Source organism: Balaenoptera physalus, assembly GCF_965194825.1.
Source record: "Balaenoptera physalus genome assembly, chromosome: 8".
Taxonomy (NCBI): Eukaryota; Metazoa; Chordata; class Mammalia; order Artiodactyla; family Balaenopteridae; genus Balaenoptera; species Balaenoptera physalus.
Genome location: NC_138887.1, coordinates 23,020,815 through 23,046,321, shown reverse-complemented (window position 1 = coordinate 23,046,321; position 25,507 = coordinate 23,020,815). Strand labels below are relative to the sequence as shown.

General features: G+C 38.0%; 1 pseudogene across 2 annotated transcripts in view; it reads left to right on the top strand.

Annotated features, from left to right (window-relative positions):
* Positions 1-23,987, top strand: part of LOC309666212 (cullin-1 pseudogene) — a 334,922-nt pseudogene extending 310,935 nt beyond the window's left edge. The window contains exon 2 of one of the 2 annotated variants that reach the window (XR_014268461.1): positions 1,939-23,987. The product of XR_014268461.1 is annotated as a cullin-1 pseudogene (transcript). The remainder of the gene's footprint in view (positions 1-1,938) is intronic. The other variant, XR_014268463.1, reaches the window with a different exon arrangement.
* The last annotated feature ends 1,520 nt before the right edge of the window (positions 23,988-25,507 follow it).

The following is a 25,507-nucleotide window of genomic DNA, read 5'->3' as shown; positions in this document are numbered from 1 at the left end:
TTTAAAGTTCCCCAATTGATTCCCACATACAGCCAAATTGGAAAACTGTTGGCTTTAAAGGCAGAAATGAAGGGGGTGGGAAGGGATATAGTCAGCTTCTTCTTTATATATTTTTATGTTGAAATATGTCACATACTAAAATCATTATTATATTGAATTTGAAATAGAATTTTCTTGTTATTTTCAATATTATATTAAAAGAACAAAACTGGGGTGTATTAGTAATATTGGATCCGTAATTGGACACTTAAAATAACAGATAAAGAGCAACAAGACAAATGAAAAATGAAGGTTTAGAGAGGAAAATAGGCTTCTGTGTCTCAGTCCTCACCCACAGAAAGGACTTCCTCCCTCTATACATTTTTTTAATCTTCATGTTAATGAAGAACAATGGTTACTCCAAGTTTTCATTTTTAAAAACTGAAAATATAAGAATGGGGTTGCCCAGAGTTTAGGTCCTAACTCTCCACTGATTGGGGTAAAATATGAATTATAAGATCCTTCTTCAAAAGAGTAAATTAAGGAAATTATGTTAAAAACTTGGAGGAAAAGGATTCCAGAGGAATAAAGAAGAGAAAGAGAGAAACTTGAGAAAGATGCAATAAAAGAAAATGTACTGTGTTTTATCCTTTAATAATTTTCAGCTTTTAGACTATCAACTTGATAAAGAAGTAATTCTTAAAAGCAAGCTTGGCATTACACTTAGGCAGAATAGAGAATAGTGAGTAGTCTACATGAAATTAGTTTGGGGGTGCTAGGAGTTCTCCCCTAAAACATTTCCTTCGTATACTTCATAATGTCTGAAATGGTTCTAACAGGAAAAAAAAAAAAAAACAGTCTTCATTTCATAATTAATTAGAGGCACACCCCTTGGGAAAATTAAGTATTGAATAAAATTCATACAAGTTGTAATAAAATAATATCAGATCCTCTGATAATTATAGGGAGATGAAAAAGGTATGTTGTGTGGTGGAGGGGTTTCTGTGATGAAGAATGAACAGAGGGATCACGGCAGAGCCTAATAAGGCCACAGAAACCTCATGATTTGTCCAGGGCAGGCCCTACCCAAAAATCCTCAAGTTCTACAACATGCCAAGTTCTACCAAGAAATAAGTCCACAAGAAATAAGTTTCTCTTTTCATTCTCTCATGCTTGATTGGAGTGTTTGAAAAGAATAGAGCAAATGGCAAGGTGAATAATGGGAATAATGTACTGAGTAAATAATATGTACTTCACAATATTCTCTGACTCATAGAACTCACTCCTTGGCGCCTCGTCACAGAATAGACACAACTACCTTAGCAGAACGCTGAAAAATCACCCAGGACATAGGAAAGGCAAGTCTTTCAAGTTCCTTATTGCCAGTAAGTTTGTATCCAGACCCTCACTAGAGACAGCAGCGGGTGATACATTTTATCACTGGCTTTCAGGAGGGATCCTGCTGGGAAAGGAACACAAAATAAGCTCTTCGCCTAGTGACAATAACTTGGCAGAACCTTGCTGGCTGAGATATAGGAAGTATGCTTTAAAGCAGTGTTTGTCAATCTTTTTTATTATTACCTTTTTAGCCATTTTTCCTCTAACCTCTTCTCGTGAAATTTTAATACCACAGATATACTGTATATTTAATGATATACAGTATGCATTTCTGTGATTTACACACAAAAAGAGTAAGATATTTTTCCTCCCCCAAGAACCATTGAAGGAGATATTGCTCCCATTGAGAATGTTTATTTAGTTATTTTTATTTATTTATTTATTATTTATTTTTGGTTGCATTGGGTCTTTGTTGCTGTGCGCGGGCTTTCTCTAGCTGTGGCGAGTGGGGATTACTCTTCATTGCGGTGCGCGGGCTTCTCATTGCGGTGGCTTCTCTTGTTGCAGAGCATGGGCTCTAGGTGCGTGGGCTTCAGTAGTTGTGGCTCGCAGGCTTTAGAGCGCAGGCTCAGTAGCTGTGGCGCACGGGCTTAGTTGCTCCACGGCATGTGGGATCTTCCCGGACAAGGGCTCGAACCCATGTCCCCTGAATTGGCAGGTGGATTCTTAACCACTGCACCACCAGGGAAGCCCTGAGAATGTTTGTTTTAAAGTAATACCATTCAATGTTATTATTACACGAGGCAGCTTATATTCTCTTTTTCTTAATTTGTGAAACTAGAATAGGCCATTAAAATTTGTTTTCATCCTTAAGAAAAAGACTCTACACCATGTTTAGGAAACTACTGTAGCAAAATCATTTAGATTAAGCAATTAAGGAGAATGAGTCAATTGGAGTTTTTCTGGCATGAAGTCAATTGCTGGGATGCTTTCACATCTTTCCCACTGCTAGAATTTGAAAGAAAATGTCTCATGCCTTTAGAAATCATCTACATATAATTAGTAAGTCATTTGTATTGCAAATACTCCATACTCTCATATAGTGGTTTAGAACGAAGAGTTGGGATTTTACAGAATCAAAGTAAACCAAAGAGGCAATTCTGCCTCCAGGATGGGATCACATGACATTTGCATGTTTAACCAAATTTACTTAAATGTTCTCCATAGTTAGATTTATTCTACTACACATTTTGAAAATAATATCAAGAAAAATACCGTATATGTCTTCTTATTTGAGCACACACACACACACAAATATTCCCTCCTCTCTTAGTAAATTATTTTATTCTTCTCTGAAATAACAGCTCTGCCTTCAGTACCATGGAATGGACTATGCCCTTTACTAGGTAGAGGAACAAGTTTTTATCCAGTTTTACTTGGAAAGAGAAGAAGTAAGAACGCTGCACCTTCCGTCCAGCACACAGCTTTATGCCTTCACCATGTATTCCCTCAGGGTTTTGAAGGCACTAGGAATAAGCTGGGTGAGCAGCACCCAAACCAATAGAAAAAAAAAAAAAAAAAGCTAAAGTTCCATTAGCTGAAACTTTAAAGAAAAGAAATATAAAATGCAAATGAATGATTTCATCAATTTTCAAACTGTCATCTACTGATAGAATCAAAGCAGGTACTCAGAAATGTACGATGGAGCTAGGGGTTCAGGCAAACATGGTTGGAATTCCAGCCCCACCACTCACTATGTGACCTTGTAAAAGTTTGCTTTATTTTCCTAGGCTCTGAGGCTAATTCTATACAACTGGGTTAATATTAGTCCCAACCTTGAGGGTGGCTATGAGGATTGCAGAGCAGAAGTGCCAGGAAAATGTCCAACATACTGCAGGCATTCAAAAAGTGCTTGTTGTTGATAACAGTATTACCCTATTTTTCTTGCCTATTCTTTAATTATCCCCAATATTGCCTTGTACATAAGTACAGAGTAAATACATGAATTAATGAATATAATTATGATACAACTATATATAACACCTAAGAATGGATATACCTAAGTTACATATTTTCTTCCTTCTTCCTTTGATTTTGGTCTTTAAAGACAAAGAGTCATGACTGTCACTATATCTAGAAATACAGGGGTTAGATTTCATAATCTTTCCCTTGACTACAGATTGACTATTCTATATATATGGTGCTGAAAATCTCAGACTTTAGTGGTGATTATCAAGAATGAAAGTTGTCTAAAGCTCAGACACCAATTTATGTGTTCAATATGTAACATTCAAATCTTGAGATGGGAGTAGAAAAAATTAGCAAATAATACATATTTCTATTATGACATTCTACAGTTTTAATTTTTATGAATCTCATCATCCAGGAAACTGATAAATTAATTGGTTAGTTTTATGTCTCCCTGAAAATAGACTAGAGGATCTAAAATGATGTTTCTCAAACAATAATGGACAGATGAACTACTAGGGGATCTTGTTAAAATGTAGATCCTTATTTAGTACATCTGGTCTAAGGCCTGAGATTCTGCAAGCATGTACGCAATGCTGATGCTGATGTATGCAAACCACAGTTTGAAGGTCTAACATTTTAATATACTCCACACTGCTTGAGGTAAGGGATAAAATTGTTTTGAGTCACTAAACAGAGGTAAGTTATAATTTTTTAAAAAACATAATTTTATCATCCATTTGCTTCACAGGGCAAATTTTAAGCTCTTTCCATAACTATCAATAACTGTAAAAATAAAAAATGATGATACACAAGTGAAGATTATAACAGATAAGTAAAGACAAGTGACAACTAACTGTCACTGGTAGACTTTATTTAACTTTCACTAACAAGCCTGGCAAAAACCAAAAAGCCCTACTTGAAAGAGACTACTCAAATGTCAGTTTTTATGGAAAAAAACAAGAAAAACAGGGAGGGGTTGAATATATAAAATCATAATTAATATTAGAAGGCAAATAAAAAAGTGAGAAAATATTTGCATTGTATTTGATGGACAATAGGTCAGTCTTCCTAACTTATAAAGAGGTCTCAGATATAAAGACTTCTTAGGTAAAGAGGTCTAGTTTAAAAATGGGCAAATGATTTGAACTGGCCACCCAGAGAAGAATAAGTTTATATATATTTCAAAAATATAACCATACTAGTAAACTAAGAATTGCAAATTTAAAATACGATGCTATTTTTCAACTGTTGAATTGTGAGACTAAAAATTTTCATTCCCAATTTTATCAGAGATACAGTGAAATGGATACGCTTATACAACGTACTCGCATAATGTTTTAAAAATCATTTAGAAATCTGTATCAAGGACCTTAAAATAGTCATACACTAGATGTCCACTCAGGAACGTAGAAGACTTGCCATTCAGAAGTAGAGGCTTTCTCTCCTTAGTCCTGCCTAGATATAAAGAGACTAATTAATTCCTCGCCTTGGTATTTGATGTATTCTTCTGTGGTCATGCTCTATTTGATTTTACTGAAAGCACAATAACATCCCAAAGACTAGTGTCCTGATGAGGGTCACAGGATCAGATGACTCACATGCCCTGGTTCGTATCCTCTCAGTCCAGCTTGTTGCTCTGGCCACTGCTACAGCAACCAGCTACAGGCAGACGTAACCCAACAACACCTTGCCTTCTCTCCACTCTGTCTTCTCTTCTGACCCACGGTTTCTCTGCCACCGCTATGTGGGACACCTGCACGAACCCATTCGGTCTTTCCGACGCCTGTGCGAGCATGGATACATCAGGGAGTTAACCTCCATGGAATCACCCTAGGTCAATGCAAAACAAAGTACCAAATGTCCATTGAAGCTGCTGATCTGCCCACTCGAACTGTAGAATTCCTGAACTGCCAGCAGCAGAAACCAATGCCAAGCCTTGCACCACTAGGACCCAGCCTTTCACTTTATGGCAGGTTGATTACATTGGGCCACTTTACCTTGGAAGGGCAGCAATTTTCTCTTCTCAGACTTGAAATTATCTCTGGATACAACTTTGCCTTTTCTGCCTTCAGTACCTCTGCCAGGAGCACAGCTCAAAAGCTTATACCTGATTAAGTTACACAGAATATTCCATAATATAACCTCAGACCAAGGGGCCATTCTAAGAGAGAAGGTATGACACTGGGTGCCTGACTCCGGAATTCACTCTCTGGTCCTACCATACAGGGTGCCATCTTGGAAGCAGCTAGCATAATAGATTTTTGAAGCACCTGTAAAAATGTCTAAAGCATCATCTTTGGGTATCTGCTAAGGTGAGAAATATGCATTGAACTAATGCCTGATATGCAACGCTATGGCCCCAATCTCTAGACTTACCCGGGACCATGAAATGAGGGGTAGAAGTAGAATTGGCCCACTGCATCACTCTTCACAGTGACCGTTTTGCAGAATTTCTACTTCCTGACCCTACAAATTTAGGTTCTGCTGGATTAGAGGACATGAAGCCAAATGGGACTGTGGAAGGGAAGCAACAAGGGGAAGCTTCTTCCTGTGTACACTGTAAGGGTTCCATTAAAGCAGAAGCTGGTCAAGGTTCCCTCATACCAGTGGAATAGTAGGCCAGGAAAAGAATTACCATATCGTTGGACACGATCCCAAATACCATAAGGAGTGGCTGCTGCAATACAGTGTGGGAAGACAGGAGTGTATCTAGAACCTAGGAGTTCACTGCAGCATCTCTTGGTGTTTTCATGCCTGCTGATGAGTCTAATAGGCAATTGCAATAAACCCAAACAGGCAACATTAAAGCAACTGAGAGCTCCAGACTCTTAAACTCAAACTCCAAACTCAAGCCATCTAGACTGAAGTTCTAGTCAACGGTAAGAAAATTATAAAATTGGTGATAGACGAAGGAGAAAATAAATATTACTTGTACCTTTTGGACTAGCTGCAGCAGTGGAGACAGCACGTTGTTCCATTAATATTTGCATATTAAATCATTGCATGTATCCTAGAAAGTTTTTGAAAAATAAATGTAACGGATGGTCAGCTAATACAATCTTTCAAATAGTTAGAGTGGTTGGTGATAAGTGAGAGTGAGAGTTAAATAGTTACCCATTTTAAAAATAAGTTAGATAATGACAGGCAAAGAATATTTACACAGATCAATGAATAAAAGATACCAGAAATAGATTTAAAATTATGTCAACTTACTACAAGATAAAGGTACTTCATGTAATTGGGGAAATGACAAAATTTTTCAACAAATGATAAGATAACTGAAGAGGAAGTTAATAAACTTGCCTCCCTCTTGCCTCTATTATTTTTAAAATGCTAAAGGGATCAAAGATGTAAATGTAGGATATGAACATGATAAAAGTAATGGAAGAAATATGGAAAGAAAGAAAAGAAAGAAAGAAAAATGGAAGAAAATATGAAATAATGTAAGTGAACTAGAAAAAATGTTGATCAACTCAACTACACAAAAATAAAATATAACTACAGAGCACAAATATCATAAATACAGTCAGGATAAAAGATAAGATTGTAAAACAAAAATTGTAACACAGACAATTATAGGAATAATTAGATTTAAAAGAGCTTCTAAAATTAACAGAAAAAATCAATAGCCCAATGAAAATAAGCAAGGATATTAACCATTCACCAAAAAAAGGAAATATAAATGTCTTTTAAATGTGAAAAGATTTCCATCATCAATAAATTATAGTGCATATACACAGTGGTAGTTCTATATAAACTATGAAACCATTTCCAAGACACATTGTTAAATTTTCAAAAACAGGGTTAAAAACCAAGAATTTTAAAATGAATATGTGTATATAGTGCCTACGTGTGTATATGCTTCTATATGCATAGATTATCTAGAGAGATACATAAATTATCTATAATCATGTTGTCTCTTGACAGGGGATGAAATGGGTACTGAAAAGGAATGATTACTTTTCACTACAAACCCTTTCATGTTTTCTGGATTTTGTACCTTATGCATTTATTCATTATTTTTAAAAATTGGTTACCTAAAAATCAATTATTTTCATCATTACTATGACTTTAGATATTCATTTACATCATTTTTAATACTTCTTAGAATTCCTCTCTCTATATATATATATAGTTTATATATACACAATAGTTTATTTAATCATTTCTCTATTATAGAACATTTTTTCCTAATTTTTTATGTTAAAGATTTCACGTTTGTATATACTATTTTTCTTCGTATGCATGGTCTAGCCAAGCTGGTCTCTGCATAGTCTTTTCCTTTCCACTAACTCCACATGCCTTCCCCAGCCTCTTCTCAAGAGTTTTAAGTTCAATCTATCTTTTATACTCTATTTCCTTTTTCAGCTCTGGCCCTGAATTTTTTCTTTCATTTACTTCCTATGTATTTATTACTTTTCTGTACCTATTTTGCTTCATCAATAAAATAGGAATACCAATATCAATCTCAGAGAGTATTTGTGAACATTAAATGAAATTAATGTGGGAAACATGTATAAGTGATGAAACACTACAAAAACATAAATTATACCATTCATATTCTGTTATACTTTATTATAATTTTTTAAGTTACCATTTGTTGTATTAGTGTCACTGTTATATTGTTACCATTTTGTGTACCTCCTGCATACGTACATATTGTCTTTTTACTAGCTTGTCAGTACTTTAAAGAAGGATTCACTGTTCATCTATGTATCCTCTACCAGTAGGTATAGTTGGCACCTTGCACTGAGCAGTCCTCAGTTGATAGGGCAATAAATGCAATAAATAAAACATGATTGATTCTAATACTTGGATTTGAAGTTATGAACTGTTCCATTAAAAAAATTTTAATTCAGCAATCAGAGTATAAATGATAGTCCATAACTTATATATAATGCTGCATTAAGAGAAACACTCAACAAAAGGGGACACCTTTCTTGCCCTGGTATGCCCCAATCCACCACCAACTCATATAAGTATGCATCTTGAAGGAGGCTATTGAATCTACTATAAAACACAAGTCAGTTCCCAACTTCTCTATAAACCTCTCAGATACAATCACATTCTCTCTGACTTATTACTATGTCACCTATTTCATCTATGGACTTTGCTTTACCTATTGTCCTGCACATTATTATTCATTTACATGACTTTTTCCTCTAGCATATAATGACTCTGTGAGCACAGGACACATGATTTTTCATCCTCATATTCCCAGTCCCTACCACAGTGCCTGGCACATGGTGCATCTATAGATATTCATTCAGTTGAAATTAAGTTAATTTGAGGAAATGAATCACTTATATTGCATTATAGTTAAAAAATGAAAAGATTTTGCAGCAAATTTGATTTGGGGAAAATATATATGTTTTATGTAATTTTTATCATAATAATATTTGTTATAAACTTAGTAATAATAAGAAAACCCAAAGATGATATATTACCATCAAGTACAGAGTTGAAAAGAAAAAGAATTGCACAGTGTCTACTTAATATAGTTCAGTTAACATCTGTTTGTGGTGCCATTAGTTGCTACCTACTGGCTAGTGTTCAACCATGATCAGCAAATTAAGAGGTTGTATTCCTGATGATACGTCTATTTTCTGCCTAATGGTGTATTAATTTAGCTGACATTGGCTGTCCTGATTAGAATCAATTCACACATCAGAACATTGTTTATTGAGCATGGCAAATATTTGCCTTAACTCCTTTGCTTTCCTGTCTTTAAAAAAAAATAAATGATGCACTAAGAAGGCCTAATAAGAAAAGAAATTTAAATTATTCTGTTCAGAGCATCCCCAGTCCCAGTCTCTTGATTTTCAGATCACTAGTGGACTTCAATATATATATAACTTCTTAGATAAGACATTAAGACACAGATAAAACAGTTGTGTGTTTATATATGAAATTTATTAATGTTTACTTCTAATAAAATATATATGTGTAAAATTTATATCTTTATATATAAATATATATTCTAAATTATGGATGTTGATAAATTCATGAAAATTTTAACTAAGGAAAAAAAAGCATAATTGGAGGTATAGATTATACTATAACAGGCATATTACTTTTGGCTAACATAAGAAGTTGGCCCTCAATTATAAATTCATAATCAATTGAACACTGTATTGTATGCATTAATGCAGGATGTGGGCAACTCGTCCTTAAAACTAGTTTGATGTACTGGTTTTTCTCCATTTAACTTTTCCTCTAGCTGCTGCTTTAAAATTTTCAATGGATTGCATTCCTGTGCTCACCTACTCTCTGGTTTATGGTTGGATCTGGTCCAAAAAGGCACTGGCAGGGTATGAGAGGAAGGAAGGAGTCCAGAGCGTTTATTCCCTTGACCCCTTCCATTCTGAGATACTGTTTGATAATGCCTGCACTTTTTTTATGGTCTAGCTTCTGTCAGGGAGATTTATTCCCATGGCTGTATCTTCTATCAAGTTCTAACAACACAATGGAACTTCTAGTTTCAAGATGGACTGAACATGCACGCCAAAATTTCTGGCTCCTATTCAAAACTGACATTCTGGTTTATGTTTAATACAGATACTGTAGAAAGTTTATAAAAATAAATAAGTATTAATATATAACTATATTAAGAGGGGGAGATGGGATAAAATGTTCTGATATCAGTGAAGCAATGAACAAAGGCTGCCACTACTCCTAGACTTAAACCAATGACATCACCAAGAAGGTGACTGCAAGGAAAGGCTATGGTGTCAACAGGTGGTCATAATTGAGGACATAGAATCAAAACTGACTAAGAATCATCAGGCATCTGAGAAATGCTGGAAAAGGAGGCAACAAATTCATGAATCAAAGAATTTATACCCAATAACTTAGAGATAATATAAAAATATCCAAAGGAGTTGGAATACATATAGTTACTATTCACAAAGAGATAAATAAAATACACCCATGACACAAAAGTAAATAGGTATAAAATAAAAATGTACACTTGTGGAAAAAGAAGTTAGAGATCATAGAAATGGCAGCTTGTTTGGAATTAGTAAAAAAGAAACTCATTATAGTCAGGTTAAATAACAAACTGAACCTAGCTAAAGAACAAAATAGTTCATATACATGAAACGTGCATCTTTCCCCCCGGAAAAATTGCTCAGTATTTGCTCATTCAAGGTTCCCAGAGACTTTATAGACTGTAACTACCAAGAATAACAAGAGTTGGGCGGGTGGGCAGGGAGGAGGAGGAGGCGGGAGCCGTGTTGCACGCAACTCCAGGCGGGGCAGCCTCTGAGGCTGAGGGACACCGCAAGACCTTGGTGGGACGGGGATTTAACTGGGGCCAGGCCCAACGACCAGGTAGAGACGTCGCCGGAGCCATTTAGGCACCTGGGAAATGTGGTGCACGTGTATTTTTTGGGTTGGCCAAAAAGTTCGTTCGGGTTTTTCCGTAACATGCTACGGGAATATATAATGCAAATAATGCAGTGGATTACCTTATGAAGACAAAAGACAATAGAAGCAGTGAGCCTGCTTCTCAGCAAGATGTTTCTGCTCACTCAGTTCAGTGCTGGAATCACTTTGGTGTTTGCTTTACTTGCAGGTCCCTTTCCAGGTTTGCCTGCAATGAGATTTCACTCTCTACATTTAAAGGACATCCTTTCTGAGCTGCTGTGAATAAATTTGGAATGATATTTTAAATTTTCATCTAATGGAGAATTAGCTGTACCTTGAATAAGGATTGCTGCACTGGACGACTTCAGAATATTACTCACAATGTCATCCAACAGGAGCCAGAATCCCCATGGACTGAAGCAGATTGGCCTTGACCAGATCTGGGATGACCTCAGAGCTGGAATCCAGCAAGTGTATACCAGACAAAGTATGGTGAAATCCAGATACATGGAACTCTACACTCATGTTTATAACTACTGCACGAGCGTTCACCAGTCAAACCAAGCTCAAGAGGCTGGTGTCCCTCCTTCTAAATCAAAAAAGGGGGAGATGCCGGGGGAAGTTCAGTTAGTTGGCTTGGAATTGTACAAACAGCTTAAAGAGTTTTTGAAGAATTACTTGACAAATCTTCTTAAGGACGGAGAAGATTTGATAGACGAGAGTGTACTGAAGTTCTACACTCAACAGTGGGAAGATTACCGGTTTTCAAGTAAAGTGCTGAATGGGATTTGTGCCTACCTCAATAGATATTGGGTTCTCTGCGAATATTACGGAGGACGAAAAGGAATCTACGAAATCTATTCTCTTGCACTGGTGACTTGGAGAGATTGTGTTTTCAGGCCATTGAATAAACAGGTAACAAATGCTGTTTTAAAACTGATTGAAAAGGAAAGAAATGGTGAAAGCATCAATACAGGACTGATGAGTGGAGTTGTACAATCTTACGTGGAACTGGGGCTGAATGAAGACAATGCCTTTGCGATGGGCCCTGTGCTAAAGGTGTACAAAGAATCCTTTGAGTCTCAGTTTTTGGCTGACACAGAGAGATTTTATACCAGAGAGAGTACCAAATTCTTGCAGCAGAACCCAGTTACTGAATATATGAAAAAGGCAAAGACTCGTCTGCTGGAGGAGCAGCGGAGAGTCCAGTACCTTCATGAGAGCGCCCAAGAAGAGCTAGCCAGGAAGTGCAAGCAGGTGCTCATTGAGAAACACCTGGAGACCTTCCACAGGGAATTTCAGAATTTATTGGAGGCCGACAAAAGCGAAGATTTGGGTCGCATGTATAATCTTGTATCTAGAATCCAGGATGGCCTGGGAGAATTGAAAAAACTCCTGGAGACACACATTCATAATCAGTGTATTGTGGCCATTGAAAAGTGTGGAGAAGCTGCTTTAAATGACCCCAAAATGTATATACAGACAGTGTTGGATGTTCATAAAAAATACAACGCCCTGGTGATGTTGGCATTCAACAACAATGCTGGCTTCGTGGCTGCGCTGGACAAGGCTTGCGGTCGCTTCATAAACAACAGTGCAGTTACCAAAATGGCTCAGTCGTCCAGTAAATCTTCCGAGTTGTTGGCTGGATACTGTGACTCCTTGTTGAAGAAGAGGTCCAGGAACCCAGAAGAAGCAGAACTAGAAGACACGCTCAACCAAGTGATAGCGGTCTTCCAGTATATAGAGGACAAGGACATGTTTCAGAAGTTCTACGCAAAGATGCTGGCCAAAAGGCTTGTTCATCAGAACAGTGTGAGCGATGATGCGGAAGCAAGCATGATCTCTAAGTTAAAGCGAGCTTGCGGGTTTGAGTACACCTCTAAACTTCAGCGGATGTTTCAAGACATTGGTGCAAGCCAGTACTTGAATGAGCAGTTCAAAAAGCACCTGACAAATGCAGAGCCGCTGGGCTTGGATTTCAGTATTCAAGTTCTGAGCTCCGGATCATGGCCTTTGCAGCAGTCCGGTACGTTTGCCTTGCCGTCGGAGCTGGAACGGATTTACCAGCGCTTCACAGCGTTTTACGCCAGCCGTCACAGTGGCAGAAAGTTGACGTGGTTACATCAACTGTCTGAAGGAGAATTAGTAACAAACTGCTTCAAAAACAGATACACCTTGCGGGCATCTACATTCCAGATGGCCATCCTGCTCCAGTACAACACGGGAGACGCTTACGCCGTGCAGCAGCTCATGGACAGCACCCGGATCAAAACGGACATTTTTGCACAAGTCCTACAGAGTTTATTGAAGTTGAAGTTACTGGTCTTGGAAGACGAAAATACACATGTTGATGAGATGGAATTGAGGCAAGATACCTTAATAAAATTATATCTCGGTTATAAAAACAAGAAGTTAAGGGTTAACATCAATGTGCCCATGAAAATGGAACAGAAGCAGGAACAAGAAACCACACACAGAAACATCGAGGAAGATCGCAAACTACTGATCCAGGCGGCTCTCGTGAGAATTATGAAAATGAGGAAGGTTCTAAAACACCAGCAGTTACTTGGAGAAGTACTGACTCAGCTCTCCTCAATATTCAAGCCTCGGGTCCCAGTAATTAAGAAATGCATTGACATTCTGATCGAGAAAGAATATTTGGAGCGAGTGGATGGTGAACAGGACACCTACAGTTACTTGGCGTAAGCCTTCTGGAAGGGTCTGACCGCGGGCGCAGCCCCTCGTCGCGTGGGAAGGATGGAGACGAGTTCACCGCGTCAGCCACGCCCCCCGCACCTCCTGCTCGGCCCCCAGGCTCCCACGGAGGGCTCGGGGCGATCAGAACTGCTCAGGATCGCCACACTTCACGTCTGTAAATACGGACACCGATGCCATTTAACCTAATTTAAGACCAGAGGGGATGGAACCTTCCATGCTGAGGGCTGCATGCTTCTGCATCCGAATCAACCCATTGGCCACGCGAATAACAGCTGCCGGCTGGGCGGCCCCTCGGAGGCCAGCAACACCTAGAGAGCAGTTCTGAACGGACCCACGTGTAATCTGCTATGAAAAACCATCTGTATAGTATGTTTCATTTTTTAATGTGTGAAAATAAAATTAAAGGAAAAAAAAAGAATAACAAGAGTTGACTCTAGAAAGTATCAAAGTGACGTTCAGAAGCATGGAGAATAAATCCAGAATTTCAAATCTTTATTTCAATGTAATTCCAGAAAAAAGTAATAGAGAAGATAAAAGAAAGCCAATATTTGAAGAAATAATGGGAAATAATACCTCAGAATTATGGAAATATATGATTCCACATATTACAAAAGTCCACTTAAGGCAAAGCAATATCATAACAAATTAAAAAAGCAAGAAACAAATAAAACTTCACACCTGAACGCATTGCAAAGCAGCTTCCACGTGTTAAGGATAAAGCGAAACTGCAAAAGCCATCAGAGGGGAAAAAACAATGTAATAAAGTGTAAAAGTCAGTTTTCATGAGCTATTTTATCAGGTTCATTAGATACATGACATCAATAGAGCAATATTTCCAAATTACTGAGGGAGAGTTCTGCTTCTGCAATTGCTCACTAATGGTTTCAGACCAACCTTCCAAACAAGGAAAACTTAAAAATATAGACAAAATTCAAAATGAAAAAAAAAAAAAAGTATCTGTTTGAAAATTGCAGTAAAGGGTTAATCAGCAGGCTTGGAGTGTTCAAAACTTTCACATTCCAAAGAAAGGATTGGCCCTCAACTAGTTCCTGAGTGATAAATCTTTAGAATATCCTGTCTGTTAAGAGTGTATTTGATACATGAGGCCTTGGGGCATGCCAGATATAGTTCATGCTATAAAGTGACTTATGGTGGGGAACTTGGACCTCATTGTATCAGTTTGACCTCTGGAGTTGCTGGAAACTGAGTAACCAAGGTCAGCCACTTGGGCAGTCAGCCATGCCTACCTGACTGACCCTTATTAGAAACCTTGACACCAAGGCTCATGTGAGATTTCGTGTTTGGCAATACTTCATACACCTTGTCACATATGTTGCTGGGAAATTAAATGCTGTTCAAGGATTCTAGGAAGGAGAACAGCTGGAAGCTTGTTCCTAATCTCTCCTTGACCCTGCCCTTTGCACCTTTTGCCTTGACTGAGTTTAATCTGTATCCTTTCGGTGTGATAAACTGTAACTATGAGTATAACAGCTTTTCTGAGTTCTCTGAGTTTTTCTAGCAAATCATCAAACATGAGGGTGGTCTTGTGGACCCTCAACACAGATGGCATCAGGGAGTTTCAAGGTAGTAAAGACAAACAGAATAGAAAATTCTGAAGACGATCATGCATAAGTGGGAATTTGATACCTTTGGAGGTTGTATGACAAATTAGCGGTTGGAGTGACCAACTAATTAATATTGGCTCTGGTTCTCCACAGAAATATATTTAAATAGAATGTACATATGTTATTACTTACCTCAAACACAAACACAAATTCCAGATGGAGAACAGACCTAAATAAAAACAGAAACATGAATTTTTAATAAAGAAAACTGTCTCTATGATATTGAGGTAGGGAAGCCTTTTAATTAAACATTTTTCCAAGGTAAAATTAGTCAAAAAAAATGATTGCCAAATGTTGTGGCTATCTCAAAGTACTAATAATCATTTGACGAAAGACAGCATCAACAAAATTAACAGGTGGAGAAAAACTGGAAGAAATAGTTATGTATAAATATAAATAAAATATTGTAAATATATAAAATACATATTACAAAATAAAGGACTAGTATGTAGCATAAAGTATACAAGTCAACAAGAAAGGCGCAAACAACTAAGTGGGACACTGGAAAAAGACAGATCGTTTTTCAAAAAATGAAAAAATTGGCTTAAAAATATATTAAAAAGTATCCAAACACTAATAATTAAACAAATGCAATTTGAAAGAACAGAAATATATCATATTTCACTCATCAAATTAGGAAAAAATTAAAAATGGTGTAAAGGTTGATTAAGTTTTGAAACAAACTCTCAGAGTTCTGATGTTTATACTGGGGCAGCCAGGTTTCAGGGCAATTTGAGAGTGTCTTTTAAAATATGAAAGGTGCATGCTCTATAACTTAGTATTTCTGTTTCTAGGTACCTCCTTTAGCGACCTACTCATGCATGTCAAAGTAAACACTTATAGGTTGCTCTTCCTTAATATAACTTTTTTATTGGCCTTCAAGGACATCACACTCTATTGTTTTTATTCCTTTGTCACTATTCACTCCTAACCCTTCACTGTTGTTTTCTCTCTTTCCTGACCCTGTAAGGTTGGAGTAGCCCCAGGCTCAGCCCCTGCTGCTACTCTCTTCTTCAGCTACATTCACCTTCTTAATTATCACAGATGGCTCACGGCTTTAAACAGCATCTATAGGCTGATAACTCCAAGATGTCTATCTCCAGATCAGATCACTCTCCTAAACTAGACTCATATATCCAGTGTCCTAATCACTCACTACTGTATCATTAGACAAAAATCTTCTGTGCCTCCTCATATTCCCTTGGCCACCTCTTTATTTACAGAGATGCTTTCTTCCTTGTGGGCTAGACTGCTGCTGCCTTTGCCAGTGCCCTTGCCAAGTTTCCTCAACTGGCTGGAGGTCAAGGTGAAGTCCTAGACCTTCACACCTCTCATGTCCCACAAACCAATCCCCGTCCACTTGCAAACCTCAATGAAAAAAATGGGGTATGGGATTTGTCTTCCTTATTGACCACCAAGGAGCTGACCAATAACATCCAGTAAAGCAGGGCGTTGTATCCTCTTGACTATTGGGAATCGAGAGATGGGAGGAAACTGAGTAGGTGAATTCTGTCTCCTCTCTCTTCTAAACTATTCAGAGGTGTAGTTTCTTGGGGCTACTAAATTCAGACTGGGAGGAGATGAGAGAAATCGCTGCCCTTAAAAAGTGAAAGGCGCCTGTGAGTGAGTCAAAGCAGACCTGTAGTCGGTCACACATTTGTGGCTTCTTCCCCATCTCCTGCCCACACTCATCACTTCCTCCTCCAAATTCCTAAACTGAGTCTAGATTTCTTTTTCTCATGTATCCCCATGGCATCTAGCATCTTGTTGAACACACATTAAAAACTCTCTAAAATAAATGTCTTTTTAAAGAGAAAGACAATGAAGATGGGAGATGGAATATGTGAAAGAGAAAGAAGGAAAGAAAAGAAGAAAAAAAAAATTCAGACCATCACATCTGCTGTTCTCTCTCTACACAGTTGTGAAGAGCTATCATTTTGCTTTTTCTCTAAGTAACAAAATCCCAATAATTTATGCAGTTAAGAGAAAAATCTATGTTCTTCTGGCAAAGGATCTCAAACCTATATTAAACTTTAGACTTATCAAAGTAAAAGCAATTAGCTTCTTGGCAGGTATGGAAACATTAATTGTGCATCTTAAGTATCCTTCTAACCTCTCTTTCCTCCCGTTTGGAATTTGCCCAATTTATAACTGACAGGTTACGCTTCATAAATATTGCTATCTTTGGGCCACTTTTCTGTACAAGGACTTACATTTGCCCCCAAGAGTTTTTAGTATCAGGTCTATAGTCTTATTCCAGGATTTATGATCTACTCTTTAACCATACCTTAACAATACTCTAACTTTGCTGCCAAAGAATCTTATGTTTTACAACTGCCCTAAACAATATCCATTTTGGTCAGAGAGTTTTAACTCTCTTCTTTTTATGTCTACAGACTCAGGGTAATGCTGCTTTCTCTGTGCAGAATGTTTTTTTTCCTTCCTACCTCTAAATATGCTACCATTATAAAAACTTTCCCTTGTCAGTGACTATAGGCCCTTTCAGTCATGGGATAAATAAAGAAAATGAAGAGATAAGTCTGGCTTCCGGAATTCGATAATTTAATTGACCTCATGACGACTGTCACCATCAAGAGATGTTGCAACGCAGTTGGTACTATGACCCAGCTATAGCTTAAACACACCCTTATAAGGCATAAAGACAACTTGTTTTATTGCCATCACAGGTGAGCCCTCTGTATTTGCCTCTATAATGTCTCATCTATTACAAACGAGTCAGCACTAGTCATTGAAAACATTTATCCATAGATAGTTTTTATATGCCAGGTGATCTTAAGACACTGACAATTCATTGGTGATCATCCCTGCCCTTTTAGAACTTCTATCTTAATGAAGAGAATTAATACATAAATGAGATAGTTTCAAGTTTATAAGTGCTATCAAAAAATAGGATGATCTGACAGTAAATTGGACAAATGAGAGACAACTATAGATTGAGTCATCAGGGCAGATTTTCTGATATTGTGCAATGTGAGCTGAGGCCTGATAAAGAGACACAGATTTCAGGATCCCGGGAAAGAGGATTCCAGATAGTGGGACCAACAAGAACAGAACTCCTGAGGTTGAAAGGATATTGGTATATTGGGGTAATAAGAGGGTACTGTGTGGTTGCGGCATAGTGAGGAAGGGAGAAAATGGCACAAGTTCGAAGGAGGCAGGGACCAAGCATCCAGACCTTGTAGACCAAAGTATGGAATTTGCATTTTTTTTTAATAAATTTATTTATTTATTTATTTTTGGCTGCACTGGGTCTTCTTTGCTGTGCGCAGGCTTTCTCTAGCTGCGGCAAGCAGGGACCATTCTTCATTGGGGTGCACAGGTTTCTCATTGCAGTGGCTTTTCTTGTTGCGGAGCATGGGCTCTAGGCGCACGGGCTTGAGTAGTTGTGGCACGCAGCCTCAGCAGTTGTGGCTCACGGGCTCTAGAGCACAGGCTCAGTAGTTGTGGCGCACGGGCTTAGTTGCTCCGTGGCATGTGGGATCTTCCCGGACCAGGGCTTGAACCCATGTCCCCTGCATTGGCAGGTGGATTCTTAACCACTGCGCCACAGGGAAGTCCTGGAATTTGCATTTTATTGAAAGTAAAATGAGAGGCCACTAGAGGATTTTAGCAAAGGGTTGACATCCAATATTGATGTCAAGATTACTCTGTTCCCTCCATGGAGAAGGGGGAAGGCAGCATATCAGTTCTCCCATTGCTCCTATTTCAGAGGTAGGTTCTGGAAAAACATTATGAGTTTTGGAATAAAGTGGCTTTTAATATCTGCTAATGATCACCAAGAAGTTTCTAGGTAGACCCTTGTTCTGTTGACATCTTAGCACCAAAGGTGTTGGCTGCAGAGTATCCCACATTCAACATCGGTAATCAGATGACTACCAAATATTCCAAAGTTATATATGCAAGGAGACAGCGGAGGGAAAAATCTTGTAGGATAAGAGGAAGTTCCATTACAACTGGGTAGACCAGTTTATTTGACAAGGAAATAACAAGGCTGAAACAATGCCTAAATTACAAATGCATTAACCAGGGCAATTTTGTCTTTATGTGGAGAACACAGCATAGCTTCCCCAAGTCTGATGTACTCCCTTTCAACTACTTTCAGCAACTAGGCATAATTCATTTTATTGGGCTTCGCTTTATTGGGCGGTTTTTGCAGATAATATGCTGTTAACAAATTGAAGGTTTGTGGCAACCCTGTATCAAGCAAGTCTATCAGCACCATTTTTCCAAAAGCACTTGCTCACTTTGTGTGTCTGTGTCACATTTTGGTAGTTCTTAGAATATTTCAAACTTTTTCACTATTATTATATTTGTTACGGTGATCTGTGATTAGTGATCTTTGATGTTATTGTTGCAAAAAGATTGGGCTTCCCTGGTGGGGCAGTGGTTAAGAATCCGCCTGCCAATACAGGGCACATGGGTTCAAGCCCTGGTCTGGGAAGATCCCACATGCTGCGGAGCAACTAAGCCCGCGAGCCACAACTACTGAGCCTGTGCGTCACAACTACTGAAGCCCACGCACCTAGAGCCCGTGCTCCGCAACATAGAGTAGCCCCCGCTCGCCGCAGCTAGAGAAAGCCTGCGCGCAGCAATGAAGACCCAACGCTGCCAAAAAATAATTAATTAATTAATTAATTAATTAATTTTAAAAAAGATTATGACTGACTGAAGGCTCAGATAATGATCAGCACTTTTTAGCAATGAAGTATTTTTTAATTAAGGTATGTACATTGTTTTATAGACATAATGCTATTGCACACTTAATAGACTACACTATAGTGTAAACATAACTTTTAAATGCACTGGGAAAAAAAAAATTCGTGTGACTCACTGTATTGCAATATTTGCTTTATTGTGGTGGTCTGGAACCGAATCTACAGTATCTCCGAGGCATGCCTGTATATATAGATCCCCTTTGTTCTTCAAGATTAAAGTCAGGTCTCACTTCCTATATGAAGGTTTCTCTTGTGTTTACGAAGATTATCATAGAGTGCAATATTGTACTATTAAAATGTGTGTAATAATTATTTTTATCTCACCACTAAATTAGAATTTCATTTAGAATAAGGTCTAAAAGATTAATAGGCAACCGAGGTGGAATTTGGTAAATATTTGCTTGATCCATTTGATATGAGCTAGCTGGACATACAATCTTAAACAAGTTTGACTCACATTTAACAAAATATGAAAATATTCCAGTTTTATGTCATTTATGTGCTGAATGTGTACTCCTGCTGAAAACTACAGCTATTGCAGTAGCCCAGGAAGCAAAACAGAGAATTTGGACAATTTATTTTTGGACAATATTTGTCCTTAGAAAGTAGTGCTAACAAAAGCAGATAGTATTCAATAACAGAAGTGAGCCAGGTTGCATTCAATCTGTTCAAACCTGTTGAACATAATCCTAGTAGGTAATAAGTGGGAAATACTGACTGGATGTATCTGGCAAGATATTGAGCACAAGGAAGGAGAAAGTTATGATTAGAAAAATATATCAGAGATATGTGAGTCCAAAAGCGAATGGGAGCAGGGGTAAATTAGGAAGAGCTGGGAAAAGTATGTTCTCTACCATCAACGGTTATTAAACTCAGCTCAGTGGGATGTAGGTGGCCTCAAATGACCATCCCGCTGGAGCTCATGGTAGATATTTAATGCTGTTTTTTTCTTGTTGTTGCCTAGCATTCAAGTTTCTACTTCCTATTAGCACCTTATCTCCCTGTTGGCAAAGCCCTCATTTGTGCAGCTTTGATGTAAGATAGTGCCAGCCCATAGATACCAAAGGGGGTGTTGTTTCTCACTCCATTCCAGCGTAGCCGGGAGATAGCACATGATTTAGGACTGGCCGTTTTGGCGTTAAGTGGCAGTCTGGACCAGCCTCTTATTGCTGCATAAACCTTGTCCTACTTCCATTAACTAGCTTTCTAGAGCTCCCTTGGTCTTTGCCTATTTCCCAAATCAAATCCTCCAGGCTGTCACGAATTTTTAGAGCCTCCAACGCCCCTCTAATAAAATTTCTTTTTTTGCTTAGAATAGCCAGAATTTGGTTCTAACGCTCAAAAGCCAGAAATGTGATTACCACTGACCCAGGAAATATTTAATCTTTTTTCCCTGGTGTCCAAACTCCCTCCAAGCTAACTCTGCTCAGTCCTGTTAACCACTTCAGTGAAAGTCTCTGCTGGCTTCCCAAGGTGCACGGTTCCCCCAACCATAGCCCCAAGCCCCAAGATGCCTTACGCTTTTCTTCCAATTCAGAACCTCCCCTCCGGATACAAAAATTATTAAGAGAAGTTGGAAGCCAAAGCTAGAGCAGCTATTCTTAAACTTAGTATTCTTAGACTCTGATACTCTGTATGTGAAAAGTGGGGTCTCAGAGACCACACTTACCAAAAAGTAAAGCATGGGAGAAGCCCGGGAATTTGCAATTATTTTACAAGTTAAACAGAGTCCTGTTAAACAGATCTAAGGAGCTAGAATTCTATTTAGTGAACACATCTGTGTCTATTTGGCTTTGAAAGAAAAGAGCCACATTTGGATGGTCCCCTGTCTCATCATGTATTTCATATTCCCTTCATATTTACCTCACTGACTGATTTCTTGAACAATATGTGATTTCTTTGGCCTTCAGTGTACAATTTGCTCTGATTTGTCTGTGCCTTCTTGTGAATTTCCTGTTACCATTTAAAGCTTATTTATTTATTTTGTTGAAGTGTCTAGCTTCTTATAATCAACTTTAGAGCATTTTGCAAAGGTCAGTCTAATCACTGCTCTACTGAGACAACTTAAATTCTGCTCCTCAAAAGAATCCTTCCTCTTAGCTTGGGGATTGGTAAACATTTTCATTAGCAATCAATTGCCAAGGAGGCCTGTTTTAAGTTGAAAAATAAATATTTACTGCTTCAGTGTCTCAGAGAACACAGAAATGTGTTTCCTTTTACTCTATCAAAAATATTGACTACTGAGAATGAAACATCTTCAGAGCAAATTGAAATTAAATTTTTCTCTTTTGAAAATAATTGTACATTTACTGTTCTGAGTAGAACTGTGTAGAAGAAAAAAAAACTCAAAACATTTGTTCTAAGATTCATATAGTTTTCATTATAGCTATATAATAACAATAATCCTGGCTGGAGCTTGAAAATATAAGTTTTAATCCCGAATCTAACTTTTTTTATTCTTATAAGTTAAGGATTCAATGTTTTCATCTATTAAATGGGTATAATTCTACCTGGCCTGATTATGTAAGACAAGATTAGATTTTGAAAACTATCGATATAAAAGCACTTCACAAACAGAAAATACTGATAAATACTATATAAATACGACACTCAATTTAAATAGTGTTAAGAGATAACAAGAACAACAACAGTAGTTTATATAGTTTTATGTATTTGGCTTTATTCTAAGCTGCATGTTTGTGTGTGTGTGTGTGTGTGTGTGTGTGTGTGTAGGGAGAGAGAGGAAAAGAAAGATTCATTAAATACCCAAAAACACTCTATGAAATTGATCTTTTTCAGATGAGGAAGCTGAGGCACAGAGAAGTTGAATAACCTGTCAAAGATCCCATAAATTTTTCACAGGTATTTTGCAGAAATGAGGCAAGAACAAAAGATTTTTTTAATGAACATATCAATATTCACAAATATTTTGGAACTGACCCTGCATCTTGATAGTGCCATGACATAAATATACATTTTTCTTTTTATGAAGCTCAAAAAAATGCATTTGATTTAGCTAAGTGGAGTTTGTACTATTCTCACTTCTCTTCCAAATCCTATGACTCTAAGATGATTGCCTGCCTTTACGCAGATAGCAAAAATAGCCAACTGGAATGCCATGTAATTGCTGGAATTTTAATTGGCTGGGAAAGAGGAGCATAAAATAGTATTACAGTCAGAGCCAGCCTAGATTTAAAGTTAGTGACTATTTAAGTTTGTGATTTCTGAGGCTCCTTCCTCAGAATCCTTCACCAGAGAACTACACCTACACCTTTTCTTACCTAATCTGAAATTCCCACCAACATCACTTCTGTGTTATATCATTTTTCTATCAAATTTGTTTTGATAAAAGACATAGAAATCACACGCATTGTGTAGCACCATGAATTATTGATTAATATTAACCATGAGATTACAGCAATGATTTTGTCCAATGATTCTGTGCTTACTAGATTAGGACATATCCTTAGCAGGGTTTTAAGAAAAAGGGTTAAAAATATAAAATTTGATTTATCAGTTTCATTTGCCTCTTAAAATTAGAAAAAGGCTTCCACTATTGTATTAATTCCAAGAACAGTCAAGTTCAGTGGGAGATCTTTGGAGTTCCCAGGGTGGATGCAGGAAATCTGGAATGGGGAGAGAAGAGAGTCCTACTCTGTCTCTCTTTACTGAAAGCCCATCCACAGTGACTGCATTATATATTTTATAAGTTAATACTCACAGAAGCATGGAGAATCTGATGGCCCCAAGATCATGAGATTCAACTAGCCAGTGCAAAAGGGCAGCAGAACAGGAGCTGGGCAGTTACATGACGGTGTACAAGCAAGAGATGTCAACCTCAGCCGGGCACCAAAATGAAGACCTCTGGGCCTTGACTCAGTGCAGAGAGTAGTGTCAGATTCTGGAAAAGGAGCCATCCTGGAATGGGATGTGTCAGGAAAGCCAAATCATTGCCACCTTTTGGCACCTATATAGGAGGCATTTATTTTGTGCCAGATTCTTTGTCAAGGATCTCATGCTCCTGAGCTGTCTTTCAGCGTGGAAGTATTTTAGTTGGAATAGCCCTTCTAATCTCCTTCTGCCCATTGGACAAGTATGACTTAGATGATTAGTAAGTTTGTAAGGAGGAAATAATCATGCTCAGCCCAAAAATCATGGGGTCTCTGTCTCGCAGGTCTACCTAATTTTGGAGAGAGCTACTCTGTGATCTCAACGGCGTGGTTAAGTGGTCTGTGCCTACAAAGCGGGGGTGGGTGGGTGGGGGCTAAGATCATTCTACTGAGTGGATGACTAAAAGTGTGAATTTCTTTCCTGAGTGAAGTATTAGAAAGCCCATGGTGGCCACACATTGAGGTCATATCATCCAATTCAGCCTTTATCAGTAATAATACTAGCATTTCATTTTCCATTTGTCTTTCATGTCTCATTTCTCAGTCATTTCTATATTTAGAGATGAAAGGGATGTGATTTATGGACTCCCTACAGCCCTAATCCATGTGTCAGTTCCTTTAACTCTTGCAATATTATTGGTATTCGTGTTAGTTTTCGTTGCTGTTATAACAAATTACCACAAACGCAGCACCTTTCAACAACACAAATTGATTATCTCATCGTTTCTGTAGGTCAGAAGCATAGCATGATGTGGCTGGATTTTCTGCTCAGCGTCTCAGTGGCTGAAATCAAAGTATTGACTGGGGCTACAGACCTCAACTTGCACTCCAGGTCCTCTAGAAAGATAACTGATCATTGCCAGAACTCATTCCTTCTCTTGTTTTCCATGTGGCCCCTCCATCTTCAAGCCAGCAACAGCACATCAAGCACTTCTCAGGCTTCAAATCCCTCTGACTCACTCTTTTGCCTTTTTCTTTTTCTTTTAAGGCTCCACGTGAGTACAGTGGCCCAACCTAGATGATTCAGGATAATCTCCCAATCTTGAACTCAGCATATTAGTCATCGTAATTATACCCACAAAGTCCCTTTTGTCATGTAAAAGGGTGTAACACCAGGGAGCAAAAATCATGAGGGCTACATTTCTGCTTACCACAGTCAGATAATAACTTTCCCATTTCAGAAATAAGAAAGTTGAGACTTAAAAAGGATAAAGAACCCGCCATAAATGACACAGATCATAAACGGCAAAGCTAGAATGAAAGGCCAAGTGTGTTTGTGTTAGGCTCAGTACTGCCCTTGACCCTGAAATACCTACATTCCTGCCCACTGTTCACCTTGGACAAATGATGCATAATCAAACACAACATTTTTCTCTATAACAGGGAAGAGGAAGATATGCTCACTGTACTTCCAAACCCCTCTCTTTCCTTCATCTTGATTTTTCTGTTTTAACTCCCATTTGATAAACGTTCCCCCTTCCTCACAAATGAGAAATGGTTAGGGAGAGAAAAAGAAAGGGTCGATAATAAAACAAGGAAATACAAGAGAGAGGTACAACAGAAAAAAGGGATGGGGGAGAGAATGAGAGGGAAAAGGGAAAAGAAAAAGTCAAGGATGGGGAGGGTACAGGCAGAGATGACACTGAAGTACTCAGAATTAAATAAACTCACTATAATCTAGGATAATGGATTATACACTGAGAGATCAGTTAAAAATTTTCCCCACTATTCTGTTTGTACTCCTAAGCAAAGCTTGCGTATTCCTGATTAGGCCCCAAACAAAACACACAATCTAGCCTTAAAGAGCTCAAGAGTCTTTAACTGCTTTATTATGGGAACAACTTGAGGCGTGAATTTCAGCTTGACATAACGTCAACCC